Source organism: Cynoglossus semilaevis, chromosome 3 (assembly GCF_000523025.1).
Source record: "Cynoglossus semilaevis isolate Cse_v1.0 chromosome 3, Cse_v1.0, whole genome shotgun sequence".
Lineage (NCBI taxonomy): Eukaryota > Metazoa > Chordata > Actinopteri > Pleuronectiformes > Cynoglossidae > Cynoglossus > Cynoglossus semilaevis.
Window position 1 is genome coordinate 5,989,746 of NC_024309.1, and position 22,767 is coordinate 6,012,512.

The window sequence follows — 22,767 nt, forward strand, 5'->3', positions numbered from 1 at the left end:
ATAAGAATGTACTAATAAGAATCTACTTAGAAAACAACTAAGATTTGAAATATCTACTTAGAAAACAACTAAGATTTGAATTCTGAAATCGGGCCAGAATTTGCACGCAGTCAAATTTGTTTTGTTTTGTTTTTTTCATCATAAAACGTTGCACCACACTATAACCATGCACTTCCTAGAATATTTATTGGATTTTTATTTTAGAATTTTGTAGAAGTAAATAGGTACCTTAAGCTTAAATTGCAGTATTGATTTTAAAGGATATTTCGTTGTAAATACCGAAGAAATTAAAAGTTGTGCTTCAGAAGATTAGCCGCTGTGGTACTGCAGTATTCTGGGTAAAACGTTTTTAAAAGCATGTACTTATAATTATACCAGAAGTCAATAGGTTCCGTGCACTCATGCTCTCCAGGTATCGAAAGTCTTTTTATTCCTCTACAGTGCGTCCTAAAAGCTAATCTCTATCGATTCACTTCCCCAAATATCTGTCCTATTAATGGGTTCTCATAAAATCTCTGATGAGGCCTATTTCCAAGATGAGCTGCAGCAGACTGTGCAGCCATAACGGCACAACTCCATTAATGTATCCCTGAAACGTTTCTCCTGTAGCTATAAATACATGGAAAAGTATTGGAAGAAGGTAAACAAAAAGTGCACGATGAAGTAGACATGGACATTAAATGAATACTTTATAATCATAATCAACATTACTCCTAGGTTAAGAGTGGTTTGTACAAACCTCCAGTTAGACTTTGTGTGGTTATGACTGGTATGGAAGCAGAATGTACTCTAATTCCTGCTAGCTTCAAATCGCTGAGAGAAGACAAGGGAGTGAGGAGGTGAGACAAAGAGAGGCGGGGGTAAGTAATTGTTGTTCACAGCACTGAAGGCCAGGCTTCAACAGCCAATGCAATTGGGTTACATGTACTTTCAAAGGTAAGTGTTGTTGTTTTTTTTAGAACACTCATTAGTAACAAAAGTAGTGAGATGGTAGTAGTGTTTGGACAAGGTTTATTTGTTAACGTTTGGGTTCTGATGGAAAACTGATGTAAGAAGATCAGACTAGACTCTAGACTAAACTAGATTAGACTATAATAGACCAGACTAGTCTCAACAAGATTAGACCAGAATAGACCAGACTAGACTAAACTAGATTAGACCAGATCAGACTAGAATAAAATCTCCTGTGAATACAAAAGCAACATGATTCTAACAGGATGTACTTATCATGCCAGTGCCCCGTCATCAAATACAGTATAAATGATTCTGTGTCCAAACCCTTTTCACAGTAATGTATATTTCTTTTTGAGGGGCAATACTCAAAAATTACCCCTCAAATAATAATGCCAATGCAAACATTCCTCTCTTGAACCTTTTGCCTTGTTTTACATGGCACCCCAACAACTCTTCTCATACAGTTACTACAGGTGGTCAATGTCAGCCTTAGACCCACTGTCAGAACCAGAGAGCTCCATATCTGGATTTACTTCAGTGTTTGATTCCATTCGACAGGATCCGTGGTGTTAATGGGACGTAAAACGATCTCTATTAAAGAGAAAGGAACGCAAGTGCAAAACCATGAATCAGGAAGAATCTGTAAGCCATGTGAGACAGCTGTGCAGAGCTACAAATATATCCCATGCAGACAGGTGCTGCCTTACGTACGGAAATACAACCACCATGCTAAGAAGAAAGCAGCTTTTTTATCTGATACAAAGGAACGGGTGGAGGCAATTCACACTTGATCTCTACTGACCTTCCTGTCCTTCAAAAAAAAAAAAAGTGTCTGCACACAACAACCTAGGCCCAGAATAGAGGCCGCTCCGCCAAGGACGTCTGGGCACATCACTTTTCTGACAATTTGGGCTGGGGGCTGCAGGGTGCTGGGAGGGACATGTAATTACTGCTAAAAACACAGCGGAGCGAAGCAATACAAGAAGTACTGATGCGTAAAACAGGCCGGTGCGCTGAAAGCAGGAGCCTTCACCAGTCTTAACAGCTCTTCAATCAAACTGATGCATTTGCCCCTTTTTCAAATTCACAGTCAGTGGCAGGATCCCCACCCCGCCCCTCCCCTCCCCTGCCCGGTTTCAAATGAAGTCTGATTTCAATATGAAAGTAAGCTCTGCACATAATGAAGCACGGAGGGGACCCAATTGGACACACACTGATGGTTTCGATTTTTTTTCCACGCTGCCGTCCTGGCTCTGCACTTCTTTTTTTTCTTTTCTTTTTTTAAGTTCAGCTTCATGCTTCTATCTATTGCACTCGACTGGAAATTGAGATAATATGACTTTACCCTGGTGGCAGCAGGACAGATGCATACATGTTTCTGTGCCACCATGAAAACCCTGAACCCAACAGCGTCTACAGTGAAGAGGAGTTTTATATTTCTGAGATTAACATTTTTTCTGAAAGGCAATACATGATCTGAAGCCTCCGGGGCAAAGGTTCAAGCTGCTCCCTTTTTTCTTTTTCTTTTTTCTTCTTTCCACGATATTAGAGTTTGGTCTCCCACTGATGTATCATCCAGCTAGAGCAAAAGTAAAAACTTTTCTATTACTCAACTTTACTTCTTAGCTCTGCAGAACTGAGGAAGTGGACAGATGACTACAGATGCACACACCCACAAAGGCTTTGATATGAGAGGGAATAACAACTGTTGCAAGACACAGAAAACAACAGTTGCATAAAACCCACTTTGCACTCATCGACCTATGTTGTATTAAAAATATGATGATGTCAATGCTCGACTCATAAAGCTGTAATTATCTATCTATCTATAGATCTTTAAATATATATATACATATATATACATATGTAATATATGTATGAATGTATATTTCTACATATAAATACATATATGCACACAATGCATACAATGAATACATATATTGGCAAAGTCATTGACAATTTACTTTTACTACGATGTAGCATTAGATAGGATGGATGGATGGATGGATGGATGATAGATGGATAGATGGATAGATAAGGAATTATTGAAGGTTATTGATGTACAATAGTGAACTGGTATGAAAAGTTCTGGAATGAAGTCCATCCAATTTTACTGCCCCGGAGCAAACGGTTCAATATTTCAATGTGAAACTGTTTCCCCATAAAACTCTTTAAACTGAGCTGCATGTACAAAGGAAATCAATGTTGTATTGAAAGAATCAGGGACCAAAAAAATAAAAATAAATCGTAAAACAACACTGGCTTGAAAGAGGCAGCCTAATGACTTGATTAGCCAATGTTTCACTACACTGGGCTGCTCGTATTCTGCCGGCTCACATACACTTAAGTCCTAACAGCACAGGATGTTGTCCTCGCTCGGCTCCAGGTTAAAGCAGTATGGAGCCATAGCCATAAGGATGCCCTAATGGCGTCTGACTGACATCTTCAGCATGTCACATAAAGCTTCATTTGTCTACATCTGGACAGGTCAAAGCCATTACTGACCGGCATCATCGGAGACAATAGCATGTGTTGAGGTACCACCCCTCTATTGGATTAGGGCGAAGGAGAGCGAGAGAGGGAAAGGCGATACCCAGTAATGATGTGTCATGGCCGCCTGAAAATGCATGGTCTGTGATGAATCGCAATGTTTGGCCTCATAAATTATAATTATTTTGAGCCAGCACGCTTTGAGTGAGCCACTTAGCATCACAGCATCTATCAGTCGCCCATATGGCGCAGAGATTAATGCTGGACTTTTTTTTTTCTCCACACTCCCTCTCTTTAGAAAAATGACATCGGGGAGGGGAGGAAAAAAAGAAGAGATGTGCTGAAGAAAGCACGCTGTTTGACTGCAGCACCATCATCACCTCTGCTGAGTTTAGAAATACCTTTTAATACACGAGCATCTCCAAAAACTAGACTAGAAATAATGTAACATTATTTGTTACATATTGGTTTTATTTGTCCAGTAACTTATCAACAGCCTATCCCGAGGGAGCTCAACGTTCCAAGCTGAGCTCGAGGTCGTAACTGCTACTGAATCAATTATGGGATGGGTTTGGTTTGTAAGGTTTGCTCAACAGCCTGTTTTTTGGGTTGGCGACAACTATGTCTAGTGTGTGCACACATTTTATTCCAGCGTTTGTCTAACTGCTATGATTGCACACAATTTTTATGTGTCAGGTTGCACAGAGACCATAATCCCCTGGGACTAGCTACAGAAAACATAGAGTAATGTCAAACAGAGAACGATGTTCTTCCCAAAAAAAAAAAAAAGAAAAAAAAAAGAAAATACGTCAAAAAATCAATTTAAGGCAATTTTCTAAACTTTCTGTGTTTGTAGCAACCTCTGAATTATTTTCACATGTGCTTCAGTTTAAATTCCAATCTGTTGCAAAAGTGCCTGGCCGCTCTCCTCGCAGTCAAAAAATGAAAAACCCCGATATGATGCCTATGAAATCCCACTTGAACAGAGCAACACATGCTCAGACAGGCTTCTGGAGCCAACACTTGTACTGGGTTTCGTAATTTCCAATTAGTGTGCAATTCCAGGTCCTAATTCAATCCTGGATAAACTCATTTGCCAATTCATGTGGCAAGTCGTGCGTCATCTAAAAATAACCATTTGAGACATCCTGCGATGAACATGTTTCGACGCCCTCGTCGATTCCGTTGGTGCAACACAGACAGAGCGAGAGACTTCTGCAGTAGAAAGAATAATCATGCCGAGATGTAGAAAATACACACAAAAACAACACGCAGAAGGGCACTGGTGAGATCTAAACCAGAAAAAAGGCCACTTCGCACATGAGTCTGCCACCTATCCAGCAGCTCAGCCACAGCTTGTCTGGTGTTTTTCTGTGAGCATACACTAGACCACAGGTTGCTGTGGTAGCAGTGTTCTTACATTATCTACACCATCTTCCTGCACCACTGGGCTTCCAGCACATTGAAGGAGTGCTAGCCTTGATTCAGTTAAAACTGCAAAAAATAAAAAAGAGTGAAAAAAAAATACATTCACCATTTTTCATCTTTTCAAACCAAAACCTTGTCATAAACAGAGCTGCAGTGTGCAAACATGTCATGCAGTCAATACCAGCACACAGCTTGACCAATTCTTCTAATCAGCATGCACAAACAAAACCAAACCCCCGCTTCACAGCCTAAGGCACAAACAAACTTTCAAACAAACAACAGATACAGAAGAGCTCCATTTATTACGACCTGGCTTCAGCTTTCCAAACAAACGCGAGGCACACCGAAAGTAAAAGTAATAAGGAAGAATTAATTATGCCAACTTAATTGCAGAATTAAAAATCATAGCATGGGGCCTGAAAATCTGTGAGTGGTTACAGATTGGACAGCAACAGAATATAAAGACCAAACATTAATTGTATTTTTTATGTCCTTTTTAAAATATTACAACAATAATTGACTGAACAAACTAACTTTATTTATCGAAAATTAATTTCCTTTGGCAACTGAATCAGTGAATGGACATTCTGTGCTTGTAAACATAAACAACAAAAATGTTTTATCTAAACTTTCCTCTATTAGCTAAATTAGCGCTAGTGTTTTCCCTCTTTGTTTTCATGCAACAAGTTACAAAAAATTCCCTGACCATGAAGTGTTTTTCATTTTCATTTTCAAAATTCGTCATGACACCCGAATTAAAACCCCATGCGGACCGGTTTTGGCCCACGGACCGTATGTTTGACACCCTTGGTCTACTCTATACCATTCTATACCCTATAAATCGAAGGGCGTGTAGAAGACAGACACGCCCTGTCCTTAAAACCAGAGTTAGTTTTCTTCTCAAATCGATGTTCTCACTGCGAAACCCCGATGTGGAGTGAAATAAAAACCAAACTGCTTCATCAGCCTCCACTGGGACAGAAAATTAACATTACAAACAGGAGATGCACGCTCTCTGTGCAGCCTCAGCGTTGGCAGCGAAAAAAAAAAAAAAAAAGGAAAAGAAAAGAAAAAGAAAAGAAAAGAATTATAACCACTGGGTCATGAATGATCGAACGAGTATCAGATTTGGAAGTACACACTGAGAGTGACGTGAATAGAGAAAAAGAACTGGATCACAGATAAATTGAAAAAACCTGGCAAGGAGTCTAATTATCATAAGCCATATGCCTGAAGCCTGTGGAGCGGCTGCAAGTTAAATTGAAATGATGACAAAGAACAGGGTATACACAAGCAATCCTCCTATTTCTTCTGAGAAAACATTGGCTGATATATTTGTACACTTCACTCATCAGGCAAAAAAGAAAACAAATAGATAGACTTTATAACCACGGAATAAATATGAGTCACTTTTCTGATGACATCAGTGACCTTACAAATAACTTTTTTCATCATTGATTTGTCTTTTTTTGAGCCGAAAACACAAAGTTTTTTAAAGTTTTTTTTTTTTAACAACAACAACTACAGACAAACTCTACCTAAGGTACCATAGAAACGCAAAAACTTCCTTGACTCCCATCTCTACTTTATGTCATCAATGGTGCAACAATTAAGCCTATTCATGCTAACAACTATTTCTATTGGTTAAACATGGACAGGACCAGAGCATTAATTAAAAAGCTAATTAATACATGGCTGAGGCTCGGTTACATTAACGTGTAGGACACAAACACAAACAAGAAAATAAGGAAATAAGGCGAAGACAATCAATACCAAGGCTTTTAAACATTATATAACTCTCAGGAATTGGAAAACCCCATTATTGACATTGTTTGTTGTTCCTTTGAGCAAACGTCCTCGGTCTGCGACAACCTCGAGACACAAAACCTGCTGCTAAATGAGCCGCAAACGGCTAATCTCCAAATGGAGGACCTTTACTGAACCCTAATGGTTGGAGAATATTAGACACTAAACAGCATTTGATTCTAAAATGTATTTTTGATTAGTAAGATTAGATTGATTGATAGTAATAACTGTTATTCCAGTTTGAATTTAAGTCCCAGGACAAGAACAGTTTTATTTTATATTTTTTTGGCTTGAGCTACTGGTCTGTTTTGAGGTGAAGTAAACACACTGGCGAGAGAAAGAAGGAACAAACAGAATTCCACTGCTTTTGATGTCCAACCTCAAATGTTTCACTTCTTCACACAAACACCTGAACCTTTACAAGAGATGGCTCTTTTCTCCTGCTTCGGTAAACAAGACAAAACAAACAAACAAACATAAAAACTGAGGCGTTGTTTGTAGATCGAGTTTCTTTTAAAAAAATGTTGGTAAACCAAGTTTTTTGTAAATTATTTCCAGTGAACTAAGATATTTAGAATTTGGCAAAAAAGTGTCGAGTATCACAACAACAGACAACAAACAGTTGCAAAGTTTGTTATTATTATTTGCTATTTAGCCCTAGCTATTTATATTTTAATAAATAATATGGTGGTAAGTCCTTGGAATATCTGAGTATTTCCCTTTAATAGGATTCAATTTAAAATCGTTCATCAACAAATTTCAAGCATGTCTTCTAATTTTTCTTTTTTTTACTGGAATAAAGCAAATTACCTTATTATCCTTGTTTTCCTCTTCCCAGAAGAGACCACAGACTTGGGGATGATGGACGACATGGTCTTGTACAGGTCCACGTTCACTCTTATCTATATCTATAGAATTCAATGAAAAACAAATTGGTAAACAAATTAACTGTATGTTTTATCTCTTGAAAACAACAAACAAGCAAATATACAAGCTCAGGTTTAGATCCAGGTTGGAAAAAAAGTGTCTTTTACACAAAAACAAGTTGAGTTGCAGCAGAGCAAGAACAAGCACAGAAACAACACACAGTAAAAAAAAAAAAAGTTTTAGTCACAGATAAAATCTAACTGTTGTTGTTTGTCTTTCTGTTCCAGCAATACTCCTGTTTAGAAAGATTGATTTATCTCGGTTAATTACGATGGATTGTGATTCATTTTAGTTAAAATAAATCGTGATTAATCCACAGCTGCGATTATTCACATTCAAAATTTGTCATTGTTCAAAAGCCCCAACAACTAAAAATACAAAGTCATCATCAAATGCCACAGAAATCTGGACGCACAATTTATTTATGCATCCACTGCTGCCGCCTTCTAGTGGCAAAGGTCACAGGTCCATTTGGAGCACTGCTTATTCACGACATTTATTCTATTTACTGTCACTTAGGATCACAGTACCATGACAGGTTATCCATACTGTTAAGGAACAACGGCGGGTGAAAGGCAACAACGACGAAGACGTCTGAAGAGGTGAAGGAAACGCGCAGAGAATTGAGGCTCAGCACTGGGATTTGTCTTACATTTCCCTAAACATGTCTAAGAGCACATTCTTTTATCACCCCAGAGGGAAGCATTTATTTTCATTTTATTTTTATTTTCTCTTGGATCTGTTCCTGTATATCCATACATTCATACATAGTGTCGCCATCGGTGTCTAAGAAGCGAGACATAAAGTGCATCACACATTAAATGTATTGACATAAACAGCTCGGCAGCCACATTGCCTCAGCCTTTGATGAGGGTTTAAGTACAAAGCCATTGAGAGACTTATGGAGCAACGTTCCCTTGGGATCAATAGATTACAGAGCTAACTAATCTCAGTCAGCTAGAGAGCAGAGCCCATAAGACAAAAATGACAGTCATATCAGTAACACATTGTACGCCATCACTTCTCCCTGACCTCAAACTGTAATTACGCTTCACTCTAATATGAGTGATAAATGAATCCCCGCAAGAAATATTGTCCGTTGTTTGCAATGTACTTGGGATGAAGTTTATCATGTGTACTTTCTCTCTTTGCTTGTAGTGGGTCATTATTGGCTATAAATCTGCGTTTAAAAAAAAAAAAGTCCATTGTTTACTTAACTTTTATGCAGCGCCCCCTTTTGTAAATAGGACTATGGTCAAGTCCCTTCACCTATGCTGAATCATTCAGAGCTACTGCATCGAAACGCTTCTGAATTATATTTATATTTATGTAAAATTCTATATCTAAAAATAAATATTTTTAGAGTACAAAAGAAATACAATTCAAAATCAGTGATTTTCTCCCCACTAGTGAACAATCAAAAAAAATTACAAACAAACTAAATTACTTTGACCTGGCCACCAGTGCACAACTCTGCGCCCCACAAGGGCCACTGCCCCCCACTTTGAGAACCACTGACTTAATCCATGTCTTCAGACTTATTACTGATTAGTATTTCTTTTCTTAACTGATCAGCTTCATGTAGGGTCATAATCCTACACAGCCACCATCCAGGGAATACACGAGTCAAAAGGATCTCAGAGAGTTTTTAAGAGGCGACAGATTTTGATGACCACAGCATGACAGGACAGGCCTCTCAGGTCGAACAACTCTGACAGGTTTTATTATTGAATACGGGCTGGGTTTTAATTAACCTTCAATATTGATTAATTCTTTTTTTTTTTTTACCAAACTTGGATGAAAGCCTGTCAAGACTAGTAAAGCATGAGATCAAGGTTAGATGTATTTGTCATCTAATTTGTCAGGTTTTCCCAAAAGCTGGAAGAATATTTGAACAGATATGAAGTCCAAAATCAATGATAACAGACACTGCGTTGTTTTAGTAAAAGAAAGGTTTCGTCCTGGAACATTTTGACCACATCACAGCTCATGCCCGACCAAACATACATCTATATGAAGTACTAACAGTCAGTGTCACATTTCCAGTTAAAGGCATTAATATATGATAACACAGCCTATGTTAAGCGTCCACTCATAAAACCATCTATTAGTGTTTTTATGTATCCTTTATGTCCTCTCCTCTCCCTGTCCTTCCCCACCCCTCTGACTAAAGTGGACCCTTAGCTGCACAGATCCAAGGTGAGGAGCCCGGGACAGAAGCACAATTAGACCTATCCGTGGACGGCCAACCTTTCCACCATTCATCATGCAATTTCAATTAAGGCCATCTTAGAAATGATTAAATAATCAGTTCCAGGCTAATGGAGCCGTATATCCTTGTTATGGGAGACCGTTGGTCATCATCTCGGGAACGTCTGACCACTGCCAGATGTCACACGGCAATGCCAAACGAGTTGGACAGACGAAGGAACGAGGGGAGGGAGGAAGACGTTTATGAACGATGACAAGAAAATGACAGAAAGGGCTTCAGTTTGAATTAAGAGCATCGGTTCAGGCTCTCTAAACTAAAACTCTAAACGCTCCTATTTATATTGTTCCTGCGCGTTATGAGTCGAAGACAACAAACAGACCCAGTCATTCAATGCCATGTGCTGAGTGACTCAGACTCATACCTGTTGCCAGCGATGACAGACAAGAACAGACAGATGAGGGTGTGTTTTCATTTTCTGCACAATTTTCTAAATACCCATCACCATGTTATTAATATTTTTCCATCACCAAGGCAACTGCGATAGTACCTGCCATTTGTTAAGTATATCACGTGATCATCAGGAGGCCATTTCTCTACAGTTGGTCTTCTGAGAGGAATTTTATGATTTTTTATTTATTTTCCACACACACTACCATTAAAATGGGAGGGGTTAAATAGCATTCATTATCATGCTGGGTGGTTGTAGAATGGATGCAACCCCGGACGGCTCTCCATCGTCCTGCTCTGAAACTGCACATTAATGGTTAATTGATGTCACGGGGGACTGCTGATCAAAGACATTCTGACTTGGCCTCCTTTTCAAGCATGCTTCACTGCTGTTCTATCAGCAAATCAAGAAACGGGAGCTGGGTTGTGTGTATGTGGGTGGGGGTGTGTAGGTGAGAGGATTTAAATCTGGTGGGGTAGCAGTGCATGGAGGCAGTTCCCATACAATTCACTCATCACACTCCCCCTCTCCGTGCCCCCCCGCTCCCTCCACCTCTCCATGATAATTAGCCCCTGCCACACAATCACACCAAAACACACAAGTATGCACACACACACAAACACACACTCCCCGAGCTGCCACTGGATGTGCAGCTCAAAATGCTGCTGCTCTGACAGCCATCAGCAGAAATATGAGAAATGCTATTTATCTTGCCAGGTTTCTGGTCCACACCCCAACCATCTCATATCTCAGTTTTACACCGCTTTCAACATTTTTTTTTTTCTTCTCCTCACTGTTGTCTTGTTCACTAAATCACACTCATGCAGTAGTCAAGAGCCTTTTAGGTGCTAGGCAACACTGGAAACAAAACAAAAAAAACGGAGGTTTTGACATGTCAATCAAAAGGGGACGGGGAGTCTTAGATTAGGAAGTGAAATTAGACAGAAATACAGTACATATCATAGCTTAATATCTAAAAGGCATTTCAAGGATTAAGTATGAACGGACACACAAATGTCCATACAGTAAATGGAAAATCGAGCTTGTTCTAAAACTGAAACAGAGTGATGAAATGTGTGTACAAACAAAAAAAAAAACATAAAAAATATACATACACCACATATTTACATGGAGCTGCCGTTTACTGTATGTATTAGATGATCAAAAGTGTGCCTCCAATCTGCAAGTCAGTATTGCAGTACTGCGAGTTTGGCAGGTGGGCTGGAAACATGTGCGTATTTATTCGAGGTTTTTTCACAATTAGCTCAAACCAACGCACCAAATGACATTGCTTCTGCCCTGAGCTGTAATCTCTTTTACAGATTAAAGTGAACCAAACTCATTTCTGAGAATCTTCTAATGGCTGACCTCGATCTAATTCCCACAATTTTTCACCAACACGGTGAACTCGCATTAAAGCAGCAGGAGTAGGTCCAATAATATCTGTAAAAGATATTCCAATTGACTTTGTATTGCTAATACAAACCTAGAATAAAACTGACCGAATAAACATCCGTGCTATATCGCAGTGATTATCAACACACGTCCCATGAAAACATAAAATCCGACTGGATTCCAAAATGTAGGGACCCCACTATTACAGGCTAAAAATAGCTTTAGTTTTGTAATAATAATAAAAACTTAATACTTAATCAATAACCATTAAATAATAATGTCTGGACCTCTGAAAAATATAGTTGGTGACCTCTAACATACTGAAAATGCAGGATGAGAAAAGAAATCAGGTAATATTTGATGCATTTTTGCTGCCGTTTTGAAGACACACTGTGCGCCGCAGGACGAGGACCAGCAGCAGTAGTTATGCCTCACAGAGGAAGTTAGATAAATGCATCATACTCATCATTCTCGCACAGCGATTTCCCGGTAGTGGGTCTCCTTGATGAAGTGCCAGATCCCCTCCCTGTTATTCTCGGTGTGCCATCCAAGTGTCCACATGCATGAGTGTATTCATCAGTCAGATGGCACAAGGCTGGCTTTATTTTCCTCTTCTATTCTTCTTGCAGTCCCCAGGTGTGAATGAGATTGGGACTGATTCTCTCCTTTGTGCTGCTTATCAGTGAATTGTACTGATAACCCAGTGAACTGAATCTATGCAAAAGTGCACACGCTGGATGATTAAATATGTCGTAAGCATGCTATTTTGTTCTGAATCTCAATTCAGGGCACACTGTACAGATTAATACCAAGTCTGCCAATAAATCACGGAGGAAACTACAACAGGCCAATGTGACAGCCGAGAGAGAAAAAAAACGAAGGTATTGGAGGAAAACTGAAACTGCAGTAATCAAAACAAAGCCTGGAGCCGTGTTCTTATAATCCTGACATTTCACTGTCTGTTCTGGGGCCAAAGAAGACTGTCAACTCATTTGAGTCGTCACACGAAGCATACCATCTCAGTGTTTTGTCTTCACCCTGTTTTAACTGCTGTTTCACATTTTAATTTATTCAACCTTTCCCGCAATTATATACAATTTGTCAAACCTGGAGAACTGTATCCATACGCTACATAACAATAACAAACATTACCTTGCTCTATAGCCACCACCCTGCTATTAACCCCACTAAATACTAGCTTAACCACCATGAGTAATGTTGGATTTGCTCATCATCAAGGGACTTCATGGAGGGAGCGTGAAACGTTTCAGAGAGTGGACATCATGGAAGTATTATGGAGTACTGAGAGTTTAAAGAAGGCCCAATGGACATCATGGAAGACGTGACCTGGGGTACACAGAGTACTGAGAGTTTAAAGAAGGCCCAAAAGAGACTTAAATTCTTTTAAAAGGTACTCACTGACATTCTCATTCATGGTTCTCTCTAGAACACTTGCAAGGTTCCTGCTGCCTTTGGAACTTCAACAGGGTTTTTAAGGACCCACTAACTAACAGGCTAAGAAACTACTCAATCAACCATCACCGTGGCTGATGAACATAAGCAGCAGGTCAGGTCCTTACAGCAGGCAAGGAAGGATGCATGGTTGTTCTGAACTCATAACCAAAATGCAAAGGTTGTGTGCTACTCAAGGACACCAACAACAACCATTAATATGGAACCTAGGCAGTGGCTATAACAAAAGGTGATTGAATGCTAGCTACAGCAGCTACCAAAAGTAGCATCACCAGGACCTCCACCGTCAAGATTAAATCCTGAGCATTATGGACTACCCAAGATCCACAAAGCAGGTTCACTCATACCAGTCAGCAGCACCATTCTGACAGATTATTGATACATACATAGTATCTCCTTGTTTCAGAACTCTGCTGACTCTGTGAACAAGGTAGCTAGCTATCTAGCTAGCTAGCTGGATCCACATGGGACCATTGTATCCTTCAATATGATTTTTTTTTAACTCTATCTCATTACAACTACATTGGAAGTTATTGAGACATGATGCCAAAACCATTACCACATCACCAACACCTGAAACCATGACCTGAAACCATAGAAGTTAATGGCCCCACGTTCCTGGAGTACAATGAACACACCTGACAGAGGTAAAGAGCATCAGACATAATGTCACCTCTAGAGTGACGCGTGAGTCACAAAAGTTTTAGCTTTCTCAAGTCCAGGTGACTCAAAGATACCATGGATGAATGAGGATTTATGTTAAAATACTATAATGTCTGTCTTTTGTTCGGTTCAACCAGACCTGATATCCTAATTCGCACATGTGTGTACCACAGCCTAATTATAGAATATTTTCCAAAGACTTGGCAGAAGCCAGTGAAATCCCCCAACTGCCTGTTGAGTGGTTGTGTAAAAATAGCTTCTTGAAGACAGTGAAAAGCTGTCGTTTTTAAGTAAGACTTCCATGGAGCAACCTCTTGGGAAGTGTCTAGCTGCAATTCATCAAAGCCACTAATTATTCATGTTATAAACCACTTTTTCTCTCGAAAAGGAAAGAAGGAAGAAAAAAACAGGCAAACACACAAATGAATTTACCACAAGCATGAAAGCTGACACAAGAACAGAGCACTGAAAGCACCATATGTCTAGACTGTGTGCTTCTCGCTGATTATAAGAATTGTGTTTCATCCAGAGGGAACGACGTCGCGTGCTAGTTAAGTGGAGTGTCTCCTTCCAAGTCTTGGTTGTTCAAAAAAGGAAAAAAATATGTCACCATGTGATTCCTAATCCCTTCTCATCGCCTGTGATACCTCCGTTTTTGTTTCTAATCTGAGCAAACCTTTATCTTGACACATTTATATAAATGACCTCTTCTTTATTATTCGCCAAGACTTTATTTAATTTAGCTGAAAGGATGTAAAGATCAAAAATATCTCGGTGCACACACGAGCACAGTGTTCCTCTAATTAGACCCTAATCAAAAGGAAAAATAAACAGCAGCCTGAAGACTGCACTTCAAACTCAATTGGATCTTTTTAATGTTTTCCCTGCATACATTAAAGTGCAGCAGCGTTCACGTTATTCTAGGTCAGTGGAGTATCACTGAAGATTTATCTTACAAAGGAGTCCACAGAGAAGCCTATTACACTAATGTACCCCAGCAAAATGTTTGATACCAACTACAAGCTACGGAGCAGAAAATAGAAAAAAAAAAAAAAGCAATTACAAAAAAACTGGAATTTTCAGATCAACCTGGATTGGAATCATGTTTGCTTTGGCAGATGTCACTTAACAATGATATTACTCTACAGTATTTAGTGGAGTTGAAGTTATTTAGGTTAAAGAATATTTAGCTTTCTTTAATTCTGAGAGGCAAATCAAATGTTTGACTTACACTAAAATTTAACCAGAACTAGTACTACTACAGTACAGAGAAACCAAATATATTTGTTTTTATTGCTAAATAAAGCAACAAAATATGTTAGTATAAACAGTACCAGTGAATTTCATATACACATATGTATAGAAAATATAGGTTATGAGAAACATGTTTTTATATATCTAGATGTATGTGTATATGTAAATATAGACATATATAAATATATATGCATAAACACACCTATACACAGATATACTTATCTGCATACAGAAATATATATATATATATATATATATATATATTAAGTATTATTATCAGTAACTGTTATTAAATTGTTGACATTTGTATAACTGAAACAACTTAACATTTTTGCTGCTCCATTTGCACCAAATTAGAAGGTGAATGACATTTCAGTGGACGATTTAAGTAAGTTAAGTGACCGTTTACACTGAACAACGATAACAATGGGACTGACGGCTGGGTAATGCCGGGTGGCCAAGGACGACAAAGTGACCCCAGCTGGAGTCCGAGGATGACAGCTGTAAAATGACAGAGTCGGGGGGTTGTGTCAGTGCAGAGCAAAGTGATAGTGCGGGTGTGATTAAGTATAAACCAGGAACCCTGTGATTTTCATTATCCCAATGATGAAGCTGATGATAACAAACACTACCACTAGTCATGAAAAGCCTGGCATATAACAGCAGGAAAACGAATTAGTCACATAACATTTTCCAAAGCATAAATGTAAAATACATGCATGTATACATCATATATGTGTGTGCTTAAATATAAACGGTACTCTGCTGTGGGAAATAATTTTCAGATTTCTACATTATTACATGCCCTCTGGTGTGACCGACCAGTAAACAATAACCACATTTTCTTTATTACAAAACCATATGCAAATTTCAATTTCTCATATTATTCCAGATATTACACACACATGTATCCATGCTTAAGGTAACAATGCTGTGTCCTGTAATACTTAAGAACAGTGTACAGCAGAAACCGTTCTGTAATCATGTGCCTTGGTACTGCAACCACCCCCGTCTGTTTCATATATTCCGTATAAATATGCTTTTCTTCTTTTGAACAGATCCAGGCTATGTACTCGGCAAAGCAGGAAACACGGCTGTTTCTGTGCACAACTCAACCGTAGATTACTTTCCTTCATGCGCACGGATGAAAGAGCTCAGAGTCCTGGAATGAACCGCGTTTCAAAACAGAAACTCATGCGTGTAATTGCGTGAAGTTTGTCAGCAGAAATAAACGCACGAGCAAGAGTATAAAGATATACCTTCAAACATTGGCTCTGAGAAAGTCTTTATACCAAGATGATCAAAGTTGGGAAAGTTACATGTCAGGTACAACCACCAGGAGTACTGCAGTAAAAGTTTTCAGTTCAGCTTCTTGCCCTGTTATTAAAACATGAAACTATTAAAAAGTTAATCTGTATCCCATTTCAAAACAGTTCTAAAAAACAAAACAACAAGGCTAAAAAATATTAGTCTATCGGAGGTTCCTCAGTTAGCCTGATAAATGCTAATAGGTTTAGCTTTCCACAGTGTAGTATTAAAGGAGCAGAAGTCGTAGCTCAGCAGTTATGCTTACTTGGAGAATTACTTGTAAATTCACAAACAATGCATTTAAGCAGATGATAGCAATAAATTACCCTGTCACTATCAATATTTAAATTAAATTGAAGATTTGAAAAAAGAAAAAAAAAACACATAAGAATTCCCTACCACTCCCACCAACCCCAGCTGCACTGCAGAATCAGAAGGAAGCCAAAAACCTTTAAAATACACATTCGAAGGGAACATCACTTTTTTTCACCCAACACCAAGTATACTGGCCAACAACACACATCTGCATTAATCACTGTAAAGATAAAACTTTTTTATATATATCATTTTAATAATGTCAGCGTGAAGTGAATTTCTCGTTTATCACAGCAGTGGAATTCTCTGAAGACATAAAGACAAAACACTGTTAATGAGAGATCGGAGTTCAATCACACCACATGTAGCGTTGCCATAAATGCAAAAACTACATAAAAGTTAACAAAAAAAAATTTAATTAAATGTGAAAAAATAACTGACAAAAGTATTCACAATAACTTTTATTTATCCCTCCAGGTTTTAAATTACCCTTTGGAGTCAACCGCTCACATTAATGCATCTTCACAATCCTGACTACGTATTTTCTAAGTACATCTGATGAATGTACTTTAAATAAATGCGTACAGTGATCAGTTACAATATGTTAGGTTTGTGGTGTGTAGAAGAAAGCGCCTTTATCTCTTCTCTCTGTGCTCAATGTGTGGGCGTCGATCTGTTTATTTCAATAGCAGGCATCAAAAATAAGGTGTCGGGATTACCGCGCACAGAAGGCCGAGGGACTACAGTACGTTCGCAGATTATCTTCCCACTAGTCATCCATATTGGCTCCTTGACCGTGTATCCTAATCCACACCCAAGGAAATGATTATCAAGGAGTACTTTGATGACTTCAGCACTGTCACATTCATTAAGCCAATTTAACAACAACACAAGAATGTGAGTAAGGAGTGTCTGTTCTGATGTATTTAATTATGGTGGATATATTTCAAGCCTAGCGAGCGTTATGCTATTTCGTCTCTAATTTCAGACATCTATTTTTTACCTCTTTGTTTGATCGTTAGCTGCCTGCGAGGGATTTGTTCCAATGGTATAAAAAGGCACCTTGACAGTCTGTCTTCAAGCTCCCAGAAACCCGGCACGAACAAAATCGTCTCAAAGTTATGGGAGATGGAGACGTATAGTGAGGGAAATATACATTTTCAACACCTAGTTTGATGAAGCGTGCTCTGGTTACTGTATGTTGCATCATTTGACCAAAAAAAATAAACACGAACTTTGGTGTTCGTGTTTATTTTTTGCTCTAAATAACTAGGATACAAACGTCTCTCGAGTACCAAAGCTCTCCATAACTAGGATACAAACGTCTCTCGAGTAGCTAAAGCTTGAAGAAAGTGCTCATGAGGAAAAAAAAAAAGAAAGAAACACGTGAGGGAGCGAAGGGTAAAATTTCTTGCAAATGTCCTTTCCTCGTCCAGCTGAGGCTTCTGGGACAAAAAGCGGTGGCTCATGTGGAGCCTGCTGGCTGCCTGACAGTAGCTCAGAATTCAGTTTGCACACTCAAGACCACAACCAATTCATTCTGGACCACTGAGGAAAAAGTAGCAGGCGCTCCGGTGGCGGGCTAACAAACATGTAATGCAGTTTCTGATACGAGCCGCGTCGCACGCGTGTGTGGAAAAGTAAAGCAAGTTGGAATATATTTGCTCCAGTTTGGAGAGATTTACCTCAATGTGACCTAGAAATTATGACTCCAGGAGTGAAGAAGAAGTGTGTCAGGATGAAAGAACGGGAACGATATTTGGTAACCAGCAAACCCCAGTGAATTACAGATTATCATGATTAAAAGATGCATTTAGGTCCAATTATTCTTTAAAGTGTTTTTTTTTTTTTCACTTTTTAAATGCATCATGACTATCTGTATGTCTATACCTGGCCCAGTTTATTATGAACCCAGTTTATACCATATTACCGTATTGTACACGACAGCAGTAGTTTCCAAATTTCTTTGGATTGTGACTCCATTTTGACATTACCATTAGTTAAAATGCATTTGTATCAGTATCAATTACTAGACATTTTAGGTGACCCCATCTAAATTCCAGACGACCCCACCAAAGGTCCGCGAACCAAAGGTTGAAAAACACCTCTGTTTTAAACCCAGGTACCTATACAGACTGACATACACACAGAATTCATATTCACTCTGTGGACATATCTGCTATGCTAACAACAGGAGCCATCGACACGCCGGCAGATTCCTCCACAAGGTCATAACACGCCACCTAATTGCGAGATGTGGATCGCAGCTGCCGCACTTTGACAGGCAAACAAAAATATCAGCATTTCTGCCCTAACTGTTCATGACCTTGCTTTCATTTTCAAGTCGGGTCGGATGAGCTACGACAGTCTTTGAACTATTCCTCCCGGACCAATGACTTGTTATTAATTTATCCATTCTTTTGAAAGGGGTTCTTCATTACCATCTCCACATCAGCCCGTCCCGCTAGGAGTTGTGAAGCTAAGCCGTTAGGATTATGCAAGCCGGCTTCACAGGCCTGTCAAATAAAAGGCTTTTGCCAGTGACACTTTGAGGGTGGCTACCCAAAAAGGGAGAGAAGAAAATGAATAATGCAATGCTCTTTGTGAATGTTGCATCGCAGCGGACGGTGTCCTCATACGCCCAGAGTTTCCAGTTTAAGACCATGCTTAGACTTCATTTAAGAAAAAAAAATCTAATTTTAATAGTTTGTCACCATGAGAAACAAAAACGTCAGTTTATCGCGATAAATGATTGGTTAAAAGTTCAAATGAAAGCCAGTGCTTTCAATAATGTCTGAGCTCGTGGGAAAACAACCTAAATTTGTTCTCAAACTGTAGACCAGAACGAAACAAAATCCAGAACTTCACTTTTCTTTTCTTGTTTCACTTCTGCGTACATTTTAATACACCACGAGAGGGAAATTGTTCTGTTCAAATCTTAAAAATAAAGCCTCACCCTCGTCAGTGTCTACCAAATCCAACAGGAAACACACACAGTGCACATTTTACATCAGAAATCACAGCGGGGAAATCGCAGTTATTTCCATAAGAAATGAACAGAAGTTGCCTCCGATAGGACAATAGCAAAGAAATACCCTAAAAACTCCCATTTCTGACGACCACAAAGCAACTGAAACGACTCCCTCAGTACAATATTCCACAATCTATTAGTTTTACTGCTAATCACTTTTCTCTTTCACGCTGTTGCTTTTATTGACCTTTTATCGGTAACAGCAGCCTCCCGCTATTTTCACTGTGTATTTGCATTTACATCCAGTCACTTCAATCCCTGCAGCAAAAAGACACAGAGATAATTAAATTGTACCCCAAGGACCACCTGATAAGTCAATCTCATATTTAAAATTTTTGATGAAGTCTCGTCGTGCGGCCCACGTCCTCGTTCTCGTTCTCAGCCCGGTACGCCCGCGCCTAATTGTTCTTATCATCATCATCGCTCAAATCGTTGGCGTTGTTTCGCGGGAGACTATGAGGAATGTGATGCAGCTGTTTTAACATCCCTGAATTAAACACTTGAATACTTTGGTGGTGGTGAGTGGTGTCGGTGATAAATGGGACCACCTGGGTAGAGCTGGAACACTGGGGTTTACTTTTTGAATCCTGATTTCCTTATTATAATAATCATACTTATGCCATTACAGTAATTTATTACTACAGTAATCTGGAGGGGTGTGTCAGTGTGAGAAATAGGCCCAAATAAAAGCTAATTAAATGCCTGAGTCCTGGCTGATTATATTTAAATTATCATTCAAACTTTGCACCGTAGTCATTACCGGATAGCGTATGAAAATAATAGCCTTACGGCACAGCAGATGCAGAGTGATGGAGGAGCGGGGGGGGCGCGGCGATGACAAATGCTACATGACAAAGTGCTATTTTTATTTACTTTCAGTAAAAGAGCTTAACCGGAGCCTTTGTTTTGATAACACTAAACGCTTAAATCTCCAAACAAGCTCTGTGGTCCGGGAGTCGGTGCGAGGGCTGACAGTCTGATATCCTTAGAGGAGAAGATGAGCCTCTACTCTCCGCCTGCAAACCACAACACGAGCACTCCACTTCTTTTTCAATTATTTGTGGCTCTCTAATCACATGAGCATCTCACTGTGGGAATGCACAGTGGTGGAAACATGAGGTGAAATCCATGCTGGCTCGCCAGAGGCTGGGATGTGTTTAACATAAGTCGGAGCCAGGGAGAGTAAACAATGGATGTCAATGGACAGGCTATACTGATATCTTAGTCACCAATCATTCAATACTGCATTGATGAGCTGGAGTTTCGGAGCAACTCTGGGTGCATGCAGGAGATATGAATTTCCGTGAGCACGCATTGAAAATCGTGGAAAGAATGTGAGGCAGAGTTGTCACACATCTGTTAAATGCCTTGACCAGGCAAATGTAGAAGGCCCCCGGCCGGTTTTGGAGGACTTGTGGTAGTGGGTTTCTGCTGAGTGTAACAACAGACGGTAACTTCAACCCGCTGCTGTTGCTAACCCTCAGACGTTTGTTAAATTTCTCATCTATTTGGCATTTGTCATACCTCGTCTCTGCATCTGTCGCAGGATGATGTTGATTTAGCTTGAATAAGGTCAAAATGTGCAGCGATTAGTTGTCGTAGGGGTCTTCGTGACAGTGACAGCAAATAAGAGTTGGTTCTGATTTAGTTTTTTCTGGAACTGATGATTGCTAGTCAGTAATCTAATTCAATCATCTGTAAAACTGAATTCAAACTCTCGAGCTTATATTTAGGGAAATATTACAGTAGCCCTGCATGTGCCGTGTTCTATGTCCAAGAACGTACAAAATCACAAGATATTCACATTTACGGGATAAAATTAGTTCAGTTGTTTGTTTTTTTCAGAACACTGATTAAATATAAAAATACAGTTATCAAATATGAACAAAATAATTAGTCAAATGTAGCTAGCCATTAGCTGCCTTAAGGCAATGTTTTCCCATTTATTTTGATTTTTTTTCATAAGGAACTCATTGATTTTGTTTCAAAACTTCACAGAACTTTATTCTAAATGTGGTAATTCCTAATACTCATGTTGAAGTAAAAATTACAGTTACAAATTAGTGCAATTTTCTTACTGAATGACAAACAAGAACAATATTAGAATTGACATGTATTTGCCTTGGGGACACAACCCCTAGTTTGTGAACCTCTGCCTCAGGGCAGACATCTGTTGCTGGGAAATAGTAAACTACAGTAACACTTAATGTCAGTAATCCCAGACACCAACTACACTTGCCCCCACCCCCCATCACTCATCTGTAATCAGGTCAGTGTCCTGTTAGCATAATATACAAACTGTCAATTTGATGCGTTTCATTTGTTGTGTATAACAAAGATCAAGACTGTGTTCATTTTCCTTCTGTTTCAGTAGCTATGCCCGCTAACAACTCAACAGTGCAGTAAATCAGAGCTAACAGCCTTGACATATTAAACCTACCCACGAAAAAAAATTAAAGGTTTCAAAACAGATGGTCTACTTTTATGCAAATGTTATTATGCAAAACTGAACCTGGAGGCTTGGCTATTTTATTTTTTATTTTTTTCAAATCGTTTAATTGGCAGAGGAGAGAGAGAGGTGCCAGACATTCCAGGTGGTAAGGTAGCCCCACATTTCTTTTGTCACACCCTGAGAGGGCATTTTCAAAGAATGTTTTCTGGTTTTTATTTCCACTGAGACCCCACCACAACCATCTGCATGCTAACAGAGGTGCCCGTTGAACGTAGGTTCTCAGAGCCTGTTGGACCGGTAACGTAACACATTGTTGCTCACAGCGAGGGTTGCCTCACCAAGGCAACGAAGGCTGAGAATAAACATTCGGTTACGAAGGTGAGCATTACCCACGATGCTTTCTTCTCCTCCTCTTTACGGCCTGAAAACGGAGCGGCTGATTAGCACGAATGTCATCTGGAGTATGTCACGGTAATTAGGAAACGAGATCTGAAAGAGGTCTCTCAAGTAGGAAAGGGGGTTGCTCAAGTTGTCTCCACACCGCTGTCACAAATATTTAGCCTCTGACAAAGATTGCTCCCTTCACTTACATCTGCTACATTGTTAAGTTA

General features: G+C 39.3%; 1 long non-coding RNA gene across 1 annotated transcript in view; it reads right to left on the minus strand.

The window, feature by feature from the left end:
- Positions 1 to 22,767, minus strand: part of LOC103377034 (uncharacterized) — a 62,693-nt gene that overhangs the window by 27,543 nt on the left and 12,383 nt on the right. Inside the window, exon 6 of the long non-coding RNA XR_003049414.1 lies at positions 7,489 to 7,586. This is a non-coding gene — a long non-coding RNA (uncharacterized LOC103377034). The remainder of the gene's footprint in view (positions 1 to 7,488; positions 7,587 to 22,767) is intronic.